This window comes from Callithrix jacchus, chromosome 8 (genome assembly GCF_049354715.1).
Source record: "Callithrix jacchus isolate 240 chromosome 8, calJac240_pri, whole genome shotgun sequence".
Classification (NCBI taxonomy): Eukaryota; Metazoa; Chordata; class Mammalia; order Primates; family Cebidae; genus Callithrix; species Callithrix jacchus.
Window position 1 is genome coordinate 127,237,274 of NC_133509.1, and position 21,620 is coordinate 127,258,893.

The following is a 21,620-nucleotide window of genomic DNA, read 5'->3' on the forward strand; positions in this document are numbered from 1 at the left end:
CCTGGCTCCCCAGTCCGGGTCATCCCTGCAGTCCCCAAGCCTGTGTCCCCGCCAGAGCCCAGCTGTCCCTGCTGCTGCTGTCTCCTGGGGTCTCTGAGCCAGGGCTGATGGTTTTCTCTCTCCCTTGCAAAGCAAGAACATTTCTCTCTGCCACAATGAGGCATGCCTATGCCATCTCGCCTGCATTGAGCCTCCCCACAAGCAGAGGGCACAGCTCCTCCCTAACAGGACCCAAATTCCCTGCCTCCTACTTGGTTTTGTCAGCCTGTCAGCCCTCGTTACATTTAAGATATTTTTAAACACTCTGAACACTTTTGCCACAATTGTAACCCCTCCCCTAGTTAAAGCATGGCTCTCCTTCCAGTTCATTTTTCCCCAGAGTTAAGATCTGGCAATATATTTTATTAAAATGCTTTCTGAAACTTTATTCCTTCAAAGCCCTAAATTTGAAATGAGAGCAGTCACAAGAATGGGAAAACATCCTCTGTGACTGTCCTCTGTCCCCTGCCGGACTGGGCTGGGGGTTCCTTCACTGGCCCCGTAAGCCATTTGGGGCCTTTCTATGTCATTGCACTTACTCATCCCCAAACAGGCCATCCAGCAGCTCTTTACCAAAGTGGCATGGGCACCAGGCCTAACAGGGAACATTACGATTCCTACTTTAGGAATCTTGAGTTGAATGTAACCAGGAAGGTGGTGTTGTATTGAACAGGATGATGCCAGCAGGTGCAGGAGGCCCTAAGGTTCAGGGTCTCAGCACAGTAAAGGTTTACACCTCATTTATGCAACACTCCAGCGTGTGTTTCTGGTTGGCAGAGCGTCTTCCATGTGGTCATTCAGGGATCCAGGCTCCTTCTATCTTGCAGCTTGCCTCCTCTCAGGTCCAGGGTCTTGGATGTGCGCCCAGTGGATGGCGATAAAGAGCTGGAATAAATGCACCGGCTGCTGGGCTCCCTGGGTTTGCAAGGGCACATGTCACTTCCACCAGTGAGAGCTGGTCACGGGCCCCACCTACATGCAAGGGGACCTGGAAAATGCCCCTGGCTGGACGGTAATTCCTCAGCCACCACTTCCCATGGGAAGAGACAGCCACCAATCTTGGAGGCAGCTAGCCACACCTGCCATCTATGGGCATGGAGTTCAGGGAAGATCCGAGTGGAAGAGATAACTGTCCATTTCATTGAGCTCTGACCTCCTGCTCAGTCTTTCCTAGGGTTGGATCTCCAGGTTTTGTGTGTCCCAGCCCAACCCTTGTGCCAACCCCAGGTGCCAGGGTCTCTGAGGTGGGATGTTACCACCCTAAACACTGGGTTTCCCTAGAGTCTGTCCCAACACCCATCATGCATTGCTACTGGGAGGTAAGTTCCATGCAAACAACATGTCTCACTTGCCACTGTCCACACTCCCTTCCCCTGTGTGCCTAAAATAGTGTTTGCTATAGGGTAGGTGCAGTTGATTGCAGTGGCCATGCTTGGCAATCACAGTATGTTCCATCCCACGTGCTCTTCTGCAGTGTGACCTTGCCACTCCCCCATCGAGTCCCTGCCTGGGCTGGTCTTAGTGACTTTCTTGGTTAGTAGAATGTGGCAGAAGAGACATTCTGGATTTTTGAGAATAGATCATGAGAAGCCTTGCTGCTTTCATCTGTGTCTTGTGGGACTCTCCCACTAGGAACCCAGAGGCCATGCTCTGAGCAGCCCAGGTAATCTGGAGGTGTCCTGGTCTGCAGCCCTAGCTGGGTTCCCAGCCCACCACCAGCACCAGCTGCCAGCCATGTGAGTGCGCAATGGTGGGTGTTGGGATGATGGTGACCTCGGCCAGCGCCTGACTGCAGCTGCATGAGACTTGAAGTGAGAACCACACTTCCTGACCCCAGCTCCACGTTCTCCCTCCACCCCCTGACTTCTCTTGGAGCCCCCAGCCCTGGCTAATTAAGGAGAGTCCGGGAGGCACCTTTCTCTAACTACTCCTTCCTCCTTCCTGGGGCCCTGTTGATGCTATTGACCCATCTTTTCCACATTATCAGAAACTCATCATCGATTATAGGTTTCTAGGCTTAATGCAGGACTCTGGATTTAAAGGTTAGTGTGGAGAAAACAAGTATGTCTTGAGCTGAAAAACATATTAGGTGGTTATCTTCTCATTTATCATTTTACAATCATTGAAAAAAAAGACAACAGCAATTGACTTGTTGTTCTAGGGGTATGATTCTCGCTTAGGAAAAGCCAACAGCAAAAATATGGCTTTCTTTTTCTCCTGAGTCCCCCGACTTTGTCAGCCTTACTTGGTTTCAGCGGGGTGGGCACCTCAGGGCATTTATCGGGTGACCCTTCTGTCTGTCACTTGCCTCGTGGAGGTCTAGGCTCTGATCACTCTGTTGTGTTCTGGGGCTGTTCTCAAGGTATGTACTGGGGTGACAGCTTCTCATCTCTAGATTGTGGGGGCCAGTATCGGCCTTGTTTCCGATGAGGGCTGTAGCGGCCTCATGGTTGCTGTATGTGTTGACATTCAGAAATGCTCTGCAAAGAGGGTCTTGGAGTGCGGGGGAAGGGGACATCCAGATGCCTTGCTATGGTCTGAATGTCGGTGTCCCTCCAAATCCACGTGTTGAATCTTCATCCCCAGCGTGACAGTGTTGGAAGTGGGGCCTTTGGGGAAGTGAGGGATTAGTGCCCTTGTAAAGGAAGCCCGGAGGAAGCCTGTTTGCCTCTTCCACTGTGTGAGATCACATAGGAGGCGTCATCTATGAGAAACACACTCTCACCAGGCACTGAATCTGCTGGGGCTTCAATCTTAGACTTCCCTACCTCCAGAACTGTGAACAGTAAATTTCTGTTTACAAATCATCCAGCCTAAGGTATTCTGTTAAAGCAGCCTGCACAGACCAGACACGTGTCAGTGATGGAATTGCAAAATGGTCAGGTCAGGTGGACTTTCCTTTTCCGTCATTTGTAGAATCCAAGCTATCGATGAGAAGCTCCTCTTCTGGAGGTTTCTAAGGTACAGTTGCTGCTTGGAGGTCCTGGGACTTCCCTTCCTTGTCCCTAGCATGGTGACCAGCTGTCTCCTGCAGCATGAACGGTGCAGGGGAGCTGGCCCTGAGTGCATGGTGGCCACCTGAACAGGCCTGGTCACACATCCAGGGAAGTGGCCATGGTTTCCAAGAAGACACATTCTTTTTTTTTTGAGACAGAGTCTCGCTCTGTTGCCAGGATGGAGTACGGTGGCAATCACAGCTTACTCAATCTCCCAGGCTTAGGTGATCCTCCCACCTCTGCCTTCTGAGTAGCTGATACTACAGGCCGGCACATGCAGCTAATTAAAAAGAATTTTTTTAAGCTGGGTGTGGTGGCTCATGCCTGTAATCCCAGCACTTTAGGAAGCCAAGGGGGGCAGATCATTTGAGGTCAGGGGTTTGAGACCAGCCTCGCCAATATGATGAAACCTCATCTCTACTGAAAATACAAAAATTAGGCAGGCATGGTGGTGGGTGACTGTCATCCCAGCTACTCAGGAGGCTGAGGCAGGAGAATCACTTGAACCAGGGAGGTAGAGATTGCAGTGAGCTGACATTGCACCACTGCACTCTAGCCTAGGTGACAGAGCAAGACTTCGTCTTAAAAAAAAAATTACAGAATGAGGTTTTGCTGTGTTACCCAAGCTGGTCTTTATCTCCTGGGCTCAAGTGATCCTTCCACCTCTGCCTCCCAAGATGCTGGGATTGCAGGTGTGACCCGCCATTCCAAATGACACACTGTTAACAGGAACAGTGTTGTGACCTCTGATTTTTCCCTCATCTTTTATTCTCTCAGTATTGTTTTTATCATTTTTTCTCTCCCCTTATAAATGAGAATGCTTTTCTTGGTTTGGGCAAATCACATTTATTTGTAATGTTTTTAAAATGCAGAAGAAATACAGGCCAGGCCTGATGGCTCATGCCTATAAACCCAGTGCTTTGGAAGGCTGTGACAGGAGAATTACTTGAGGCCGAGAGTTGAAGACCACCCTGGGCAACATTGAAGACCCCATCTCTACAAAAATAAATAAAAGATTAAAAAAAAATGAGCTGGGTGTGGTAGTATTCAGCTGTACCCCCAGTCACCTGGGAGAGTTCCAGACTACCATAAGCTGTGGTTATAGCCGGGACGACAGAGTGAGACCCCTACTCAAAACATATGTATAGATTTCTGCCTGCTGCTAAGTGGCAGTCCGGATGGGAAATTCCTGAAATTGTCATATTACTGTTTTTACTGTAATACTTAATTTTACATAAAATTTTGTTCAAAACAACCATAAAGGAATCTAGGACTAGGTGGTATTATGTCAGCAGAAGCTCAGGTTATTCCCCAAATAACTTTGGAGACCACTCTGAAATGATCTTTGAAGCCATATCGTATGGGGTATCAAGCAGGACCATTTTTAGGTGTTCTCTGTCAATGTTAATTTTTTTTTTTTTTTGAGACAGAGTTTTGCTCTTGTTGCCCAGGCTGGAGTGCAGTAGCACTATCTCAGCTCACTGCAACCTCTGCCTCCTGGGTTCAAGCGATTCTCCTGCCTCAGCCTCCTGAGTAGCTGGGATTATGGGGTTTCACCATGTTGGTCAGGCTGGTCTTGAACTCCCAACCTCAGGTGATCCACCTGCCTCAGCCTCCCAAAGTGCTGGGATTATAGCTGTGAGCCACTGACCAACGGAACGTTAAATTTTTAACGGTGGGTAGAGTAGGAGAGAGAGTAAGTGACGTTTAATGAACCCTGGCTTTTCTGCTTGTGGGCACATTTCCCACCTTCCTCCAACCAAAGAAGGATGCGGGTTAAGGGTGCTGCGAGACCCCAGCTGCTGGGTAACTCACCAGCCACAGCGTGAGTGTCATGGGAGCAGGAAGACAAGGGGATTCGGGAGACAGGGAAGGGTCGGAGTGGCCTCTAGATGGATAAGGGAGCACACGGCTCGGAACTGGACCCCAGATAGGTTTGTAAATATCTTATTTTCTTTAGAAGTGGTAAGACAGCTTGGGCCCATCTTTTTGCCTGACTTTTACAGCCAGGCTTTCTGTCTGACCTGTGGTAAGGGCTCAGGTGCCTTAGGTTACAAGTTAATGGGAGATGAAGCTACACTTGGTGTGTGGAAGCCAACCTCAGCCCCGTTGCCTGGAACACTGCGGGGTTACAGAAAGCCACTCTCTAGCAGCCATTCTCAGAGGACTCTCTGGGGCTTAATCAAAAGCCCCTTAAGGAGACTCCTTACAGGCCAGGGATGATTCAAAACAAAAAACACACAAAAAATGACCCCTGCCACCCCTCTAGTTTTATGGCCAAATGGTGTACCCTGAGGCTAGCTCCAAAACCTTCATTTGCAAAAACAATCAAGAGTTCCTAAAGACTCAGCAATAAGAGTTGCTTTCCTAATACTTTTTATTTGTAAACTAAAATTAGGGAGTTTCTAGGGTGTGAGGGCCCTAAGCCAGGATTCCATAAGAAGCCAGGCTTGCCCTCAGTCATGGACAATATTGCCCAGTTCCAACCACGCACACGCCCTTGCAGAGAGCTGGAATTGGCTTAACTTGGAGGAAGCATGCTTTCGGGCAGACCTTCTGTGTTTTTGTCGTGAGACGGTCATGGTTTTTAACTGCTGTTCTTGCCTTTCTCTTATAAGCAAATCACGATTCGTCCAGCTGCGTTACCAGTCAGGTTTGGTGTGGGTTGTTGCATCACAGGGTAAAGCGAGCCGTATTTGCATATTTGGGCTTATCATTTTGCTAGAAAACAGACTGAGGCTTGTGTATATTTTAATTGGAGTAAATCACAGTCCTGTCCTTCCCCAACTCCCTGCAATTTGCCGTGGAGTGATGCTTCTTTTTATCAGGGACTCGAAACAGATGAGCTTGGGGGAGCCCAAGGTGCTTTTGTTTATCTTTCATGGACCACAGTGTAAAAAGAGAAATTTAAAAAATATGTAAAAGGTTTGGGAACCCTTGTTCCTGATCAAAGACCAGAGTGTGGGCATCAGCATGAGAGGGAATGGGGACCAAATCTATGAATGTGACTTTCTGCATCACCCCACCGCTTCATGGCGTATTTCAAAATACACCTGCAGCGGCTTTGCTGTGACAGTTTACTTCTAGAGTGTCTGTAGCTCTATTGTCTGGGATTGGGTAGGTTTTATGCCCAGCATGCCTGGTTTTACACTCTACTTTTCCATTTATCTACTTTCTTCTTTTCTATATCTCTTCAGTAGTCCGAATTCTTTTTTGTGCTTGTGTGACAGTCTGTTGAGTTGCAATGACAGAGCTAATCGAAGCTCCTTGTCACCCGCTCTGCATGCTGCACTCTCTCCCCTAAGACTTGCTCTACATCTGGGGCTATAGGCTATGCTGGACACGGTGCTCCCTGGAGAGTCTGATATGGACAACTCTGGTTCCTGCCTTCAAAGCACTAATAGCATTTTCTCTTAATCTGGCAAGCAACTGTAAGATAGAAAGTGTACATTTTCTTCTTACGTATTTCTGGGTTTTGATTGCTTTTAAAGTCTTAGTATAAAGAAGCATTGTGTGAAAGAGAAAAAGCTTCACCTCTTTGGCTGTGGTAATTCATGCAATGGGTTCTCAGTTGCTCTGACGTTGGAGGGTGAGGTGAAATCTATCACGGTGGATAATCCGAAATTTGCATTTGGAATGCAGAAGTATCTGTTCTCAGGATCCCACGGAAAATTAGCCTCCTTCTGTGCCCAGCTCCTTTTGCTCCTGCTTGGCATCTGGCTGGGCAGCACTGGGAGGAGTCCCTGAGTCACCATGTGGAGCGACCATCTGTGACTAATTGAACAATCACGGCCTTGAGTTATTTGGGTTTGTGTCTTTGGCTTGAAAATGAATCTGTGATGAGCCAAGTGCAGCCTTCTTAACTCCTAGCCCAGTGCTCTTTCCCTGGTTACAGGAGGAGGAATGAGCTTTTTGCATGAACATCGTTGCCAAAGCATCCTGGAGGAGGGGGCATCCTGTCTGGGTTCTGGAAATTTAAATCTGCACACTGCGGGAGGGGCAATGGCTACAACTGCATAGAGGTCAGAGTGGACAGGGATGGTGTGCACTGCTGATGTGGCCAGTGTGAGCACAGCTCTGGAGGAGAGTGACAGACAAGGTTGGAAGTGCTGGCCATAGCCAAGTTCTGGAAGGAACGAATAAGATTTCCATGAGTTCTGTTTGTCATTATCCAGTGCTGGAAGTTGGGATTTAATAAAAGTAAGAGCCCACCTGGCAGAGGGGCTCTTCTTACCTTTATTATTTTTCTCGCTCTAAAAATAGAAGCAACTGACATACTGATACTTATCATTTATAGAATAAGCAGGATTTGGCTTCAAATCAGTTCTGAATTACACGGGGCAGCAGGAGCCCAGCCTGACCCCTCACAGTGTCCTCACTGAGCACAAGTCACGCACCCAATAATGAGACTGTCCCCTATGCCAGGCCCTGTGCACATGTGACCTCCTCTGTCATAGCCCTTATCCCACGCCTGCACACTGGGCTGTGAGGAGCTGGGGCCGTGGCTGTCATCCCTTTTGGTCCACACACCAAGAGAGGGTTTGTTTTCATTTGTAAGATATGCCTGGTGTGTACATGCTTAAGTTGGTTGAAACATGCCCTCATGGTTGGTAAACTGGTGGTCAGAAGCCATTTAGCAACAGGACAGTTGAGTGCTAGCCTAAGGATGCCCTTATCTTTGGAGCAATAGAGGACACTGAGGGCTTCTGAGGGATGGCCTGGCAGAACAGCAGCAGGGTTAGACGTGGGGGAGGCTGGCAGCAGGCTGGTGGGTACAGCAAGCATCCACACGGAGCATTGGAGAAGTGGGCATGGGAGAATCATTTAAGAGGAAGAGGCTGGGCGCGGTGGCTCACGCCTGTAATTCCAGCACTTTGGGAGGCCGAGGCAGGTGGATCATGAGGTCAAGAGATCGAGACCATCCTGGTCAACATGGTGAAACCCCGTTTCTACTAAAAATACAAAAAAATTAGCTGGGCACGGTGGCGCATGCCTGTAATCCCAGCTACTCAGGAGGCTGAGGCAGGAGAATTGCCTGAACCCAGGAGGCAGAGGTTGCAGTGAGCCGAGATGGCGCCATTGCACTCCAGCCTGGGTAATGAGAGCAAAACTTCGTCTCAAAAAAAAAAAAAAAAAAAAAAAAAGAGGAAGAATGGGTAAGACTACTGGAGGTGGGAAGAAGAGAAGGGAAACACCACAGAACAGGTCAGCCTCCAATGTCCGATGTTATTGACATCTCCTCTTTCCTGATGTTTTCAATGCCCTAAGAACAAGCCTGTTAGCCTTAGCCCCTTGCTCCCAGGACCACACCTGCCCAGGGCTGCTGGGACAGGTTCTCTCACATCTGTCCCACCTGGCATGGCTCAGAACATACCCCTCCCCGACACTAGCCAAAGTGAGAAAGGGGGTTACTGTAGTTGTTTGAACACGCTGGGCTTCACAGGCCAGGAATTACCAGCATGCCATCTCAAACCCCTCTTGCCCTCAGTGGAAACTCTGGAGAGATGGCTGCACTAGATGGAGGGAGTCTCTGCAGAAGGGACATTCGTCTTCCCTTTGGGGTGGCACCCTTCCTTAAATCATCACCTCTATGCCAGCTTGTTGATTTAAATCTGATGACACGTTCTGCAACTCTACAGTGAGGATGATCAAGTATCCTACTTCAGGGGGATTCTAGCAAGATTTAGGATCTTAATTAACAATCTTAACAACTTAATCCTGTTAAGCCTTGTTAGATGACATTTAAATGCCAGCACTCTCAAGCGGTACCTGGGGAGAGCCCTGCTAATTTATTCAGGCCTCAACTGATCTTGAAATGCATTTTCAGTAGGATATAGAGTTCTCCGGACCCTGGGTTCTCAGAAAAGGACATGTTGTTAATTTCATGCACACCGAGTTAAAAATGTCACTCTGTGGGGTCTAAATTGCTATAAACTTGCCTATGCAGCTGGGTCTCACCTTGATTTTGGCACCTACTACGTAAGGATAAAGATTTTCCATTTGGCATGATGGATGGAAACAGTTCAGATTAGCAACTACAACATCACGTTTTTCCTTTTTTTCCCCGAAAGGAGTGAGTCAAATATATCTAGAAGAAATGAGGAAAAGCTGTTGGATTTTCACCAAACTTGGATAGAAAATCATATCACTGTTACTTTCCATATGCAAGGTGTTACCTAAGGGAGAAATCCATATTTCCTGGAGTTGACTTCTAAATTAAATGTCCCATGGTTTGATAAAAAGCTACTTTATTGCTTTCTGGTGATGGCTGTGACATCTTGCAGGGTCTTATATTGGCCTTCACACTGGTGACGTACTGGGGCTGAACTTCAGCAGGCTACCGGGGCTTTGCAATATGAAGGGGCTTGAGCTAACCCAGCACATTGTCCCAGTGAGAGTTTTTGTTAGATTGGATAATTAAGACAATTGCGGTGAAATTTATTAACTGCAAAGGTAGTTAGAGAAGAGAGTTGAGTATGACCTTTGCAGAGAAGGAGAACTTAACCTTGTTTGAACATTGGAGGGTGGAATTAGGGAGGAGTGGATGGCAGGTGAGATATAGTTTTTGTTTTTGGCGGGGCGGTGTTTTGAGACAGAGTGTCACTCTGTTATCCAGGCTGGAATGCTCGTAGCTCACAGCAGCCTCAACCTCCTGGACTCAAGCAATCCTCCGACCTCAGCCCCCCAAAGTGCTGAGATTACAGGCGTGAACAACCATGGCCAGCCAGGGCACAGTTTTAAATAAAGTACCAATATGTTAGAATTGGTGGTGTTCTGTTAATCACCTGTAATTACGGTACCTTGATAAACTGGAAAAAAATCAGAGTTGGGGGAAAAATACATACACACAGCCAGGGTGCAGCTAAACGGGGGAGAGAAAATCTGTAGGGATTGATGAGAGGCTCTGGACACAGCTGCCTTCTTTGGGGCCACGCAGGACCACGGTTCTTTTTACACTTGACTTTGAACCCCCGTTATGCATGCTCATCCCTCCCTGGAAAGTGTTGAGCAAGATGTAACTGAGAACATAATCCTCTATCAGATGAGACCACGTCGTAATTAGCTGCAACGATAGGAAGTTAATTCATTTGGTTCCCTCTGACAGGTCTGAAACTAGCCTAAGCGAGTGGGTCCCCTGTTATCTTTGCCTTTTCTTGTTTATTTCTGTGGGCATTGGTGTTTTGTGGGAGATGCATACTTTGCGTATGCAAGATAGAAAGAGCTTTTGTCAACAGTGTTGATGCCTGGTGGAAACAAGTGTGTTTGAAGAGCCACTGACGAAAGGCAGGAAATAAATCTCAACGTGTGCTTTTGCTTGAGAGGAAAAATCAGGAAATGGGAGTGAAAGCTGAAGTGAAAGAGATTCTTTTGAAAGTGTCTTCATTTCATGGAGAGGGGGGAACACACACAAGGCACCCAGTATCTGGCGGTCCTTGCTTCTCCACCAGCAAGGCAGGAGGACACAAAAAAGAAAAAAGGCTACAGCTCATCCCCCTGTCTCGTAAGGAAGCATCTGAAAACACCTGCCTCTTCGAGTTGACTTAGCCAGCAACACTTGCAAATCAAGTCCATAAGGATTTTTTGTATCCCATTGTGTGCCCAGTGCTGTGCTGGGAGACAGGGAGGGCACCAGATGGAAACGCTGTGCAGGTTGTGTACTGCACAATCCTAGAAGGTGCCGTTCAAGCCATAGACATTGTTTATTTGTCTCTTTAGAGTGAGAATATTCCAGCAAATGGAAGCAAAATGTCCTGAGGAAGACTTTTTCTAATTCTTGACACCCTACGGGCTAGTATGGCCTACCCGTGGAGAAGAACAGAGAAACAACCATGGTACCACATGATTGTGGCCAGAGTGCACGTGTGTGCAAAGCACAGGAGGATTTAGAAGGAACCCAGCATGCGCCTAGAGCCATGCAGGGCTTCACAAAGGGCCACTCTTTGGAAGACCATTCCCCTAAGCGGAGAGGCAGTGTTGTGGAGTGGCAGTGAGATTGTTTAACACCCAGACTGCCTGGGTTCAAATCCAAAATGTGCTCCTTCATGTGTGACCTTGGGCAAATTATCTAACCTCTCTGTGACCTACATGAGTTGCTGCTGTATCCACAATGTCCTGGGATGTGTCTGCCCAGCCAGGCTGTAGTATAGGAATGTAGTGTAGCGGGCAGGGAGGTGTCTCAGTCCCAATATACTCATTCCCCTCCCTACCGAAGGCTCCAGCCTTCTCTTGGTCTCCAGACCAGACAGATACCAAATACAAATACACCCACCAATAGCAAAATGTGTTCTTTGTTTTCCTGTGAACACCAATGTCCATAAGTGCCAAACATATTCAAATTCATGTAAGCCCATTACCTTATTTCCTTGACAATGGGCTCATAAAAGTGATGGAATATATTAGTTTGCACTTTTTAGCTTGCTGATTGCAGTCCTCAGATAACATTTATCAACTTCTATTCTTGTTTAAAGTACAAGGGCAAAGCTGAACAATATTAATATTTGCTGGAAGAAGTAAGCCTCGTGTCAAAAGCAAGACATAAAATTGGTTCCCCTGGCTTCTAAAAATAACTCTGCGAGGCAGGCAGGATGATTGAGTGCTAAGTGGGATTACAACTTAATTTAGGAAAGCCATCCGCTTTCTAATTGTGATCGTCCTGAAATACATTGATTTATATATCAGTAGCCTAAAGTTTTTCCTTTTCTCAGGTATATATTTTTGGTGACAGCCATGAAGGTTGTCCCAGCTCCCTCAAGTCACCTAGAGTGGTCCACATACTATGATCAAAACTTCCAGCCAGGTAATATAGGCTGCTGCTTCAAGACCATTTTGAGAGCTTGAAAAATCAGAAAATGTTATTCCTTTGGAGATGAGTTAGAATAACCATCCTGTATTAGTCCATTTTCATGCTGCTGATAAAGACATACCTAAGACTGGGCAATTTACAAAGCAAAGAGGTTTAATTGGACTTACAGTCCCACATGGCTGAGGAAGCTTCACAATCATGGTGGAAGACAAGGAGCAAGTCACGTCTTACATGGATGGCAACAGGCAAAGAGAGAGCTTGTGGAGGGCAACTCAGCCTTATAAAGGCAGCAGATCTTGTGAGAATTATTCACTATCATGAGAACGGTGCAGGAAAGACTCACCCCAGTAATTCAATCGCCTCACACTAGGTCCTTCCTATAACACATGTGAATTCAAGAGGAGACTTGGGTGGAGACATAGCCAAACCATATCAGATCTTCACAGTAGCAGAGAAACCCTGAAATCTCAGTAGCTTTACCCAGTAGGAGTTTTTCACTCCCACAGCCATCCAGCATGCATGTTCAGCAGGGATCCTCCCAGGGACCCATGCTCCTTCTGTCTTGGGGCTCTGCCATCTTCAACAGGTGGCTTCCAGGTCCTGCAGAAGGGGACAGAGTTGAGAAGACACACATACTTCTGAAGCACAAAGGCCAAGGCGATGCATGGCACTTGTGATCTGGTTGATGAAGTCCTCTAGGTGAGCAGCCTTTTCTCAGCAGTCAGTGAGGAAGGGCAGCATGAATCTTTGGGGAGCAGTCTACCTTCTAAGCCATGATGCAGTCACCCATCCCTGCACACAGAATTAGTTCAAGATGACAGACTTAAAGCTCTGAGAGGACTGGCTGGAGCGTGAGGTGTGTAACCTTGACCTCAGAAATCAGGGAGAATTGCCTTCCCCTCTTCTAGATACAGTTAGGGCCAGCTTTAGCCATATTTCAAAGTAGGCATCTCTCATCTATTTATTCTTTCTTCTACATCTTTCAAATGCCCTTCCCTACAGATTCTGCTATGTTCCCACATATGTTGTGTTCCTCCATTACATATCTTACATCTCTTCTGCCTAGTCACTCTCTTCAGTGCTGCTGATGCCCAGTGTTAAGAGGTGAAGCTGATGGGGCTGGTTTATATGCATACGTAATTGATTGACACCTCTTTTTCTCTGGGAAAAATTACATTTTTAAAAGAAGATTTTTGAACAAGCTTCACTCTGGGCTTGCTAGAGCCTCAATTTACAGACTGTGTTAGAAAAGAGTAAGTCTTACTGAATTAACAGTGGCATATATAACCTCACCTCCCTACTCGTAAGAAGCTACTCGGCTCTGACTCCAAATCTACTTCAAATCTCACTGGTATCTGTCACTGTCTTCTAATGCTACCATCATCTCTGGCTGGACTGTTGCATAGCCCAGCTGGTCTTGCTTTCTTTTGCTCTTCCCTCACTACAGTCTCTTCTTATGACAGCCAGAGGGACCTTTCTAAAAGAGGAATCAGATCACACAACTTTTTTGCCTAAACCATCCAGACCTTTTATAGTGCAAATAGAAAAAAATTTCAAGCTCCTCTTTGTGACCAACCGTCCCCTATGCATTAAGGCCCAGCAGTCTATATAGCTAGCCCCACTGAGCCCACAGTCCCCATCCATCACAGTGCTCCAGCGCACTGGCAGGAGATGTACGCTGCTGGGCCTCTTTCTTTCCTCTGACACAGCAGCATGTCAGCCCTGGCAGTTCCTTGTCCCTGACATCCTCCACCTACAGACTTCTGCACGGATTTCTTTTTCTGGTCATTCAGGTCCCTGTGCAAATAACACCTCCTAGCGAGGCCTTTCCTAACCACCACATCTAAAGCATGCATCCCTTCACTCCCCTGCCACACATATGTATCTCAATATCAACTTTATTTTTTTCATAAGCACTGGAAACTATCAGAATGAATCTTAAATATTTGTATGTCCTCTCCACTCCCACCCCCTACTTCATTATGTAATTTTGATAGCAGCAGGGATCATCTCTCTCTTGTTCTCTCCTTTATTCCTCTCATCTAGTCCTGGCACATAATAGGTCATCAGTAAATATCTAGCAAAAGAAAAGAAAAGAGTACATCTCATAAATTTCAACGTAAATAAAACAGAAATAGATTAAAAAAAAATACTATTCTTGGTGTTATAGGTGGGTACATATCTGTCTCCCTAAACAGAGAGGCCACACAGTGTAGTGATGAAGTGTTGCTGACTGCCTGGGTATAAACCCCAACTTTGCCACTTGCTGTGCAACTTTGGGCAAGTTGCCTAACCTCTTTGTGCCCTTAACTCATCTGTTGCAGACATTTCTTCAATGTCCCAGGAGTAGTGTCTGCCCAGCCAGGCAGACCAGGTAAATTAGTTATCCCTCCAGCTGGAAGTCTGTCTCCACCAAAGAAATGATGGGTAAATTTAAGAACAGGTCATAGGAGCTGTTTGTGTTTGTAACAAAGAGGTAAATCTGAACAATCAAGTAGAAACTTCTCCATCAGCTCCTGACTCTGAGTCATTAGGATAGCAAGGCAGGGATTACCTGGTATGAGCCTCATTCCAGTAGTGGCATACAGTGGCAAAAGTTGAACTAGTTTGCAGGGTGTATTAGTCTATTCTCACACTGCTATAAAGAACCACCTGAGACTGGGTAATTTATGAAGAAAAGAGTTCTGTAGGCTTAACAGGAAACATGACTGGGAGGCCTGAGGAAACTTAGAATCATGGTAGAAGGTGAAGGGGAATGAAGTATATCTTACCATGGTAGAGCAGGAGAGAGAAAGAGAGAGAAGAGGGAGGTTCCACATACTTTTAAATGATCAGATCTCATGAGAACTCTCTCACTATCATGAGAACAGCAAGGGGGAATCTGCCTCCATGACCTCATCACCTCCCACCAAGCCTCTCCTCCAATTTGACATAAGATTTGGGTGGGGACACAAATCCAAGTCATATCATTCCAAATCTCCCAAATCTCTGCCTTTTCCAAAATCTCATGTCCTTCTCACATTTCAAAACCAATGATGCCTTCCCAACAGTCCTCCAAAGTCTTAACTCATTTCAGCATTAATTCAAAAGTCCAAGTCCAAGAGTCCTGCCTATGAGCCTGTGAAATATAAAACAAATTAGTTACTTCTAAGATACAATGGGGGTATAGGCATTGGGCAAATGTTCTCATTCCAAAAGGGAGGAATTGGCCAAAACAAAGGGGCTACAGACCCCATGCATGTCCAAAACTCAGCAGGGCAGTCATTAAATCTTAAAGGTCCCAAATAATCTCCTTTGACCCTATGTCTCACGTCTAGGGCACACTGATGCAAGGGGTGGGCTTCCATGGTGTTGGGTAGCACTGCCCCTCTGGCTCTGCAAGGTACAGCCCCCATGGCAATTTTCACAGGCTGGGGTTGCATGCCTGTGGCTTTTCTAGATGCACAGTGAACACTCCATGGATCTACCATTCTGGGGTCTGGAGGACCTCTTCTCACAGCTCCACTCAGCAGTGTTCCAGTTTGAACTCTGTATGGGGCTCAACATTCTCCTTTGCATGGCCCTAGTAGAGGTTCTCCATGAGGGCTCTACCCTGCAGCAGACTTCTGCCTGGACATCCACGCATTTCCATACATCCTCTGAGATCTAGGCAGAACGTCCAAAAGCTCAACTCTTGTCTTCTTCACACCTACAGGCCCAATGCCATGTGGAAGCTGCCAAAGCTTGGGGATTGCACCCTCTGAAATGGGCTTGAGCTGTACCATGGCCCCTTTTAGCCACAGCTGGAGCTGAAGCTGCTGGGATGCTGGGCACCATATCCTGTGGCTGCACAGAGCAGTGAGAGCCCTGGACCCTGCCCATGAAACCATTTTCCCTCATAGGCCTCCAGGCTTGTGATGGGGGTGGGGGGGTGGGGTCTCTGAAATGCCCTGGCGACATTTTCCTTTTGCCTTGGCTATTAACATTCAGTTCCTCCTTGCTATGCAGATTTCCACAGCTGGCTTGAGTTTCTCCTGAGAAAATGGGTTTTTCTGTTCTACCACATGGTCAGACTGCAAATTTTCCAAACTTTTATTCTCTGCTTCCCTTTTATATATAAGTTTCAGTTTCAGACCATCTCTTTGTGAACACATATGACTGTATGCTGTTAGGGACAGCCAAGCCACATATTAGACACTTTGCTGCTTCAGACTTTCTTCTGCTAGATGCCCTAAATCATCTGCCTCAAGTTCAAAGTGCCACAGATCCCTATAGCAGGGGCAAAATGCTGCCAGTCTCTTTGCCAAAGCATAGCAACAGTGACTTTTATGCCAGTTCCCATTAAGTTCCTCATCTTCATCTGAGACCACCTCAGCCTGAACTTCACTGTGCATGTCACTATCAGCATTTTGGTCAAAACCATTCAATGAGTGCTCACTTCGGCAGCACATATACTAAAATTGGAACGATACAGAGAAGATTAGCATGGCCCCTGAGCAAAGATGACACGCAAATTCGTGAAGTGTTCCATATTTAAAAAAAAAAAAACATTCAATGAGTATCTTGGAAGTTCCAGACTTTCCCACATCTTTCTTTTTCTGAGCCCTCCAAACTGTTCCAGCCTTTGCCTGTTACCCAACTCCAAAGTTGCTTCCACATTTTTGGGCATCTTTATAGCAGTACCCGACTCTCAGTGCCAATTTTCTGTATTAGTCTGTTCTCACACTGCTATGAAGAACCACCTGATACTGGGCAATTTATGAGAAAAGAGGTTTAACTGACTCACAGTTCTGTAGGCTTAACAGAAAGCATGACTGGGAGGCCTCAGGAAACTTACAGTCACAGAAGGCAAAGGGGAAGCGAGTACCTCTTACGATGGTGGAGCAGGAGAGAGAGAAGCAGGAGGTTCCACAGACTTTTAAATGATCAGATTTCATAAGAACTCACTATCATGAGAACAGAAAGGGGGAAATCCGTGCCCCATAATCCAGTCACCTCCCACCAAGCCCCTCCTCCAATTTAACATGAGATTTGGGCAGGGACACAAATCCACCATATCACAGAGTGATCAGATACACCATCTGCCGAATGATTGAGATTTGGGCAGGGACACAAATCCACCATATCACAGAGTGATCAGATACACCATCTGCCGAATGATTGAGATTTGGGCAGGGACACAAATCCACCATATCACAGAGTGATCAGATACACCATCTGCCGAGTGATAGTGTGAGTGTGTGTGTATTTGTTTTTTGGCCTGGTGTGGATTCAGAAAGCAATATTTTCCAATAACCTAAGTGCTGAATTATCATGGGATGCTCATATGGTTCTATTTATGCTTGTTGCTACAGCGGGGGGTGTGTGTGTTTCACATCCACAAGGGGGAATAAGTCAGGATAGAAGGGTAAAAGGGGGTGACTAAATAGACCTGATATTTGAATCTATTATTGTGTTTGTTGTGGTTAAATTGAGTCTTCTGGGCCTATCTGTTTAAGGAAGTGGCTTACTTCGTTATTTACTTGACTATCCCAGAATAGCGAGCAATAAATGCCTCTGTGTTGGCAACTGCAGCTAAAGCTCTCCTCTCTCTGCAAGGATGTGAGTTTATTTTACCTTGGAAGCCTTCATAGGTGGGCTGATTGTTTTAAGATGATGCCTGTGAGGAGTGAGCCAAGGTAGAAAACCTCCCTGGATTGGAGCCAGGTCTGTGTGGCTCGGGGATGGGTTCCGGCTGTCCTGCTTACAGGCTGAATGGCCTCAGGCAAGTCACTTAGCTTTTTGCAACCTCAGTTTTCTCATTTGCAAAATACACATAATAAGATCTACCCTCTAGGTGGTAATTAGGATTAAATAAGATTATGACAAACAAATGTGGATTGCTTTATTTCTCTACCGAAGTTGACCAGTATTTGTTTTGCTTTCTTAGTTGTTCTGAAGTAGATTAATCTATACTTGTTCCCCCAATAGGAAGTTTTCCTGCAGGAAAATCGAGGTAGGGAAGATTTGTTTATGAATACCCTTTCCGCAGTGGTCACGGGAATTTTTATTTTAGTATCTGTGAATTATAAGTCATGATTGGCCAGTCTACATAGAACATCCTAGAGGCTAGAGTTTTGTGAGAGAGAAAAGGTGTGGGAAAGGAAATCTGGCCTGAGGACTGGCTGGCTGAGTCTGTAGGATGAAAGGAGTGAGGCTTATATGTGAGCTGGGCTTTGGCTGGGGTTTCTACAGACAGAGATGGGGCTGGGTCAGGACAGCCTGTGAAAAATAGCTCCTCAGCCAACATGGAGTCAAGTTCAGTCTCCTCAAGCCTTTCCAAGCTCAGTCATCCAGTTGCTCTGGGTCTCTGAGACCAGGAAGGGGTCCAGGAAACTGATGTCACAACTCCAGACAGGAAGAGATCTTGAGCGACTGGATGAAGAAATGGACTTAGGAATGGGGGTGCGGAGGGGAGTGTTGGGGCAATTCCCAGTGACCATGCTTCCTGTAAAGCTGAGCAAAGCTGGAGGCTGAGTCCGTGAAGCACAGTGATGGTACAGCTGCCTGGGAGCAAGGAATGGAAAGGGCGGTATATTCAGTGTTATTCCCATCTGAAGCTGTGCAGCTGCTGACGATGCTCTCTGTCTTTTGTGTTCAAGAGTTCCTCTGTTATTAGAACTTTTTATTGAATGATAACATACTGGAAAGAACACAGTACATTTTCACAAAGTGGACATGCCCATGTCACCAGCATCCATGTCAAGAAACAAAATATTACCAGACTGGGAGTATACCCCGTCTTCCCTAACATGCTCCCCAGGATAGGGCAACCAGTCTCCTGAATGGTGACAGCACAGACTAAGTTTGGGGTTTGTCGGGTTTTTTAAAGAGATGAGGCCTCACATGCTGCACTATTCATAATAGCAAAGACTTGACCTAAATGCCCATCAGTGACAGAGACTGGATAAAGAGCACGTGGTACACATACACCATGGAATACTATGAAGCCATACAAAGAATGAGATCATGTCTTTTGTGGGAACATGGATGGAGCTGGAGGCCATTCTCCTTAGTAAACTAATACAGGAACAGAAAACCAAATATCACATGTTTGCACTTATAAGTGGGAGCTAAATGATGAGAACTCCTGAACACAAAGAAGGGAACAGACACTGAGGTCTACTTGAGGGTGGAGGGTGGGAGGAGCAGAAAAGGTAACTATTGGGTACTAGGCTTAATGCCTGGGTGATGAAATAATCTGTACAACAAACCCCTGTGACACAAGTTCACCCATGTAGCAAAGCTTTGCATGTACCCCCGCACCTGAAATAAATGTTTAACACAAAAGAGAGATGAGATCCCACTCTGTCACCCAGGCTGGAGTGCAGTGGTACAGTCATGGCTCACTGCAGCTTCACACCCCTGGGCTCAAGCGATCCTCCGGCCTCAGCCTTCTGAGTAGCTGGGACTACAGGAGTGCCACCATGCCTGCTTCATTTTTAGATTTTTTGTAGAAATGGAGTCTCACTATGTTGCCCAGGTTGGTCTTGATCTTCTAACTTCAAGCAATCTTTTCACTTCAGCCTTCCCAAAGCACTGAGTTTACAGGCACGAACCAGAGCCTAGTTTTATAATATTTTTTTTTTTTTGAGATGGAGTTTCACTCTTGTTGCCCAGGCTGGAGTGCAATGACACAGTCTTGGTTTACCACAACCTCTACTTCCTGGCTTCAAGCAATTCTCCTGCCTCAGCCTCCCAAATACCTGGGATTATAGGCATGTGCCACCACACCCAGCTAATTTTGTATTTTTAGTAGAAACAGGGTTTCTCCATGTTGGTCAGGCTGGTCTTGAACTCCTGACCTCAGGTGATCTACCTGCCTCGGCCTCCCAAAGTGCTGGGATTATAGGTGTGAGCCACCACGTCTGGCTTATAAGGTACCCTTTTAAAGCAAAAATTACCATGGACAGCCATGAGAGAGTGTCACTGATCACATGGAATAGCAAACCTGTACTGAGCCCTCACTGTGCCCTCTTTCACGCCTTTACGTAATCTGCTCACCTCGTCTTCTGAACAATTCTAAGAGGTAGATACTAATACTATGCCTGTTTTACAAAGAGAAAGCAGACATGGCACAGTGAAAAACCTTGCCCAAGGCCACACCACTAGTAAGTGTAGAGCAGGAATTTGGACCCAGGCAGGGAAGCTCTGTCTTGCCTCTGTGGTCTCTGAATGAAGGTGTGGAGTGCCTCTCATCTGGATATGGTGAACTGTGCACAGAGAAAGGAGAATAACCAAGTGCTATTGCAAGTTTAGTATTTGATTAACATAGAAATTCACCCAAAGACAAGTTTCTACACAAGCCTGATGTCTATACCTGTGGAAAGTGTGCTCATGTCATGTTCTTTACATTAGCATGGACTTTTTTTTGAGATGGAGTTTTACGCTTGTTGCCCAGGCTGGAGTGCAATGGTGTGATCTTGGCTCACTGCAACCTCTGCCTCCTGGGTTCAAGCAATTCTCCCACTTCAGCCTCACGAGTAGCTGGGATTACAGGCATGCACCACCATGCCCAGCTAATTTTTGTATTTTTGGTAGAGATGGAGTTTCTCCATGTTGGTCAGGCTGGTTTCAAACTCCCAACCTCAGGTGATCCACCTGCCTTGGCCTCCCAAAGTGCTGGGATTACAAGCATGAGCTACCATACCCGGCCCCATTAGCATGAATTTGAGCACCTCTTGGACAAACTCTGAGCTCTCCCCTCAGATTGACAGTCACACCTCTGGCCCAGCCCTCTCAGCTACAGATGAGGAAATCAGGTCCCAGCGAGGGAAGTCAGGCATTCAGTGAGGTTGAAGGCTGGGACTCAGAACCTCTGTGTTGACTTCCCATATAGTGCTCCCTTCATTCTGCCAGCAAGCCCTCCATTAATCAGTGTCTCTGTCCTCACAGTACATGGAAACTCACCCTTGAATTGAATATCCAGGAGCTTCTGTTGAGGACCCTGGCCTGGAATCCCAAGCTGCCCATCTACTTGCCCAGATCCTCCCACCCACCCCGTGATCAGGGTTGAGAAGTCCAGTGAGAGCTCTGGTGCTCATTTTCTCTCTCTCCAAGTGAGTTGCTGCTAATAGCAAACATTTCCAGCCCAGCGTGAGACCTGCCCCTTTCCTAACCATCTCTGAGACCAGATAATTCCCTTCTTTCATTTAGGTTCTTCCCTGAAACACATCTATAGTTGGTGGCCCCAAGAGCCTGCTGTCTCTCGTCTTGGCTGTTTGTATGAGACAGAACCAAGTCCCTGTAGCTCATGGTTTCCCTGACCTTTTGGCTGGTGGAGGAGGAAGGGAAATCCATATTGTCTCCTGATGTTTCTTTATAGAGTTTCCTCTGGCTCAGTGTGTGAGGTTTCCTGGGATTATGTGCCTTCCTTCCCACACCAGCAGTGGTGGAGCACCTACTCTCTATAAGGAGCATTGTCTAGAGATAAATAAAGCAGATGCAAATGCTTTGGGCAAGACTGTCAAATACTCCTCTAAGACAGGAACTGGATCACACACGATTCCAAGGTTAAGACCTCTGCCCTCTGGGGCACGTTCTAACAGTGGCTGAGTGTGTTTGGATTTCTGGTGGCAAGTGACAAACCAGCCTGGACTGAGCAGAAGATGAGAGGTGATTGGCTCCTGAGCAAAGTCCTGGGCCAGCTTTGGGCGTGGCCAGATCAGGATCGTCTCATCTCTCTTTCATGCTGGCTTTCTCCCTAGCCAGTCTCCCCCTACAAAGGGGCCTTGAGAGGTACAAGCCTGCAGTTTACCACTCTG

General features: G+C 46.7%; 1 protein-coding gene and 1 non-coding gene across 5 annotated transcripts in view; both read left to right on the forward strand.

The window, feature by feature from the left end:
• Positions 1 to 21,620, forward strand: part of SLC24A4 (solute carrier family 24 member 4) — a 178,839-nt gene that overhangs the window by 63,750 nt on the left and 93,469 nt on the right. The gene's annotated exons all lie outside the window — the stretch shown is intronic.
• LOC118145236 (U6 spliceosomal RNA) lies at positions 16,248 to 16,354 on the forward strand. Its single transcript, XR_004730364.1, has one exon. It is a non-coding gene; the product is annotated as a U6 spliceosomal RNA (small nuclear RNA).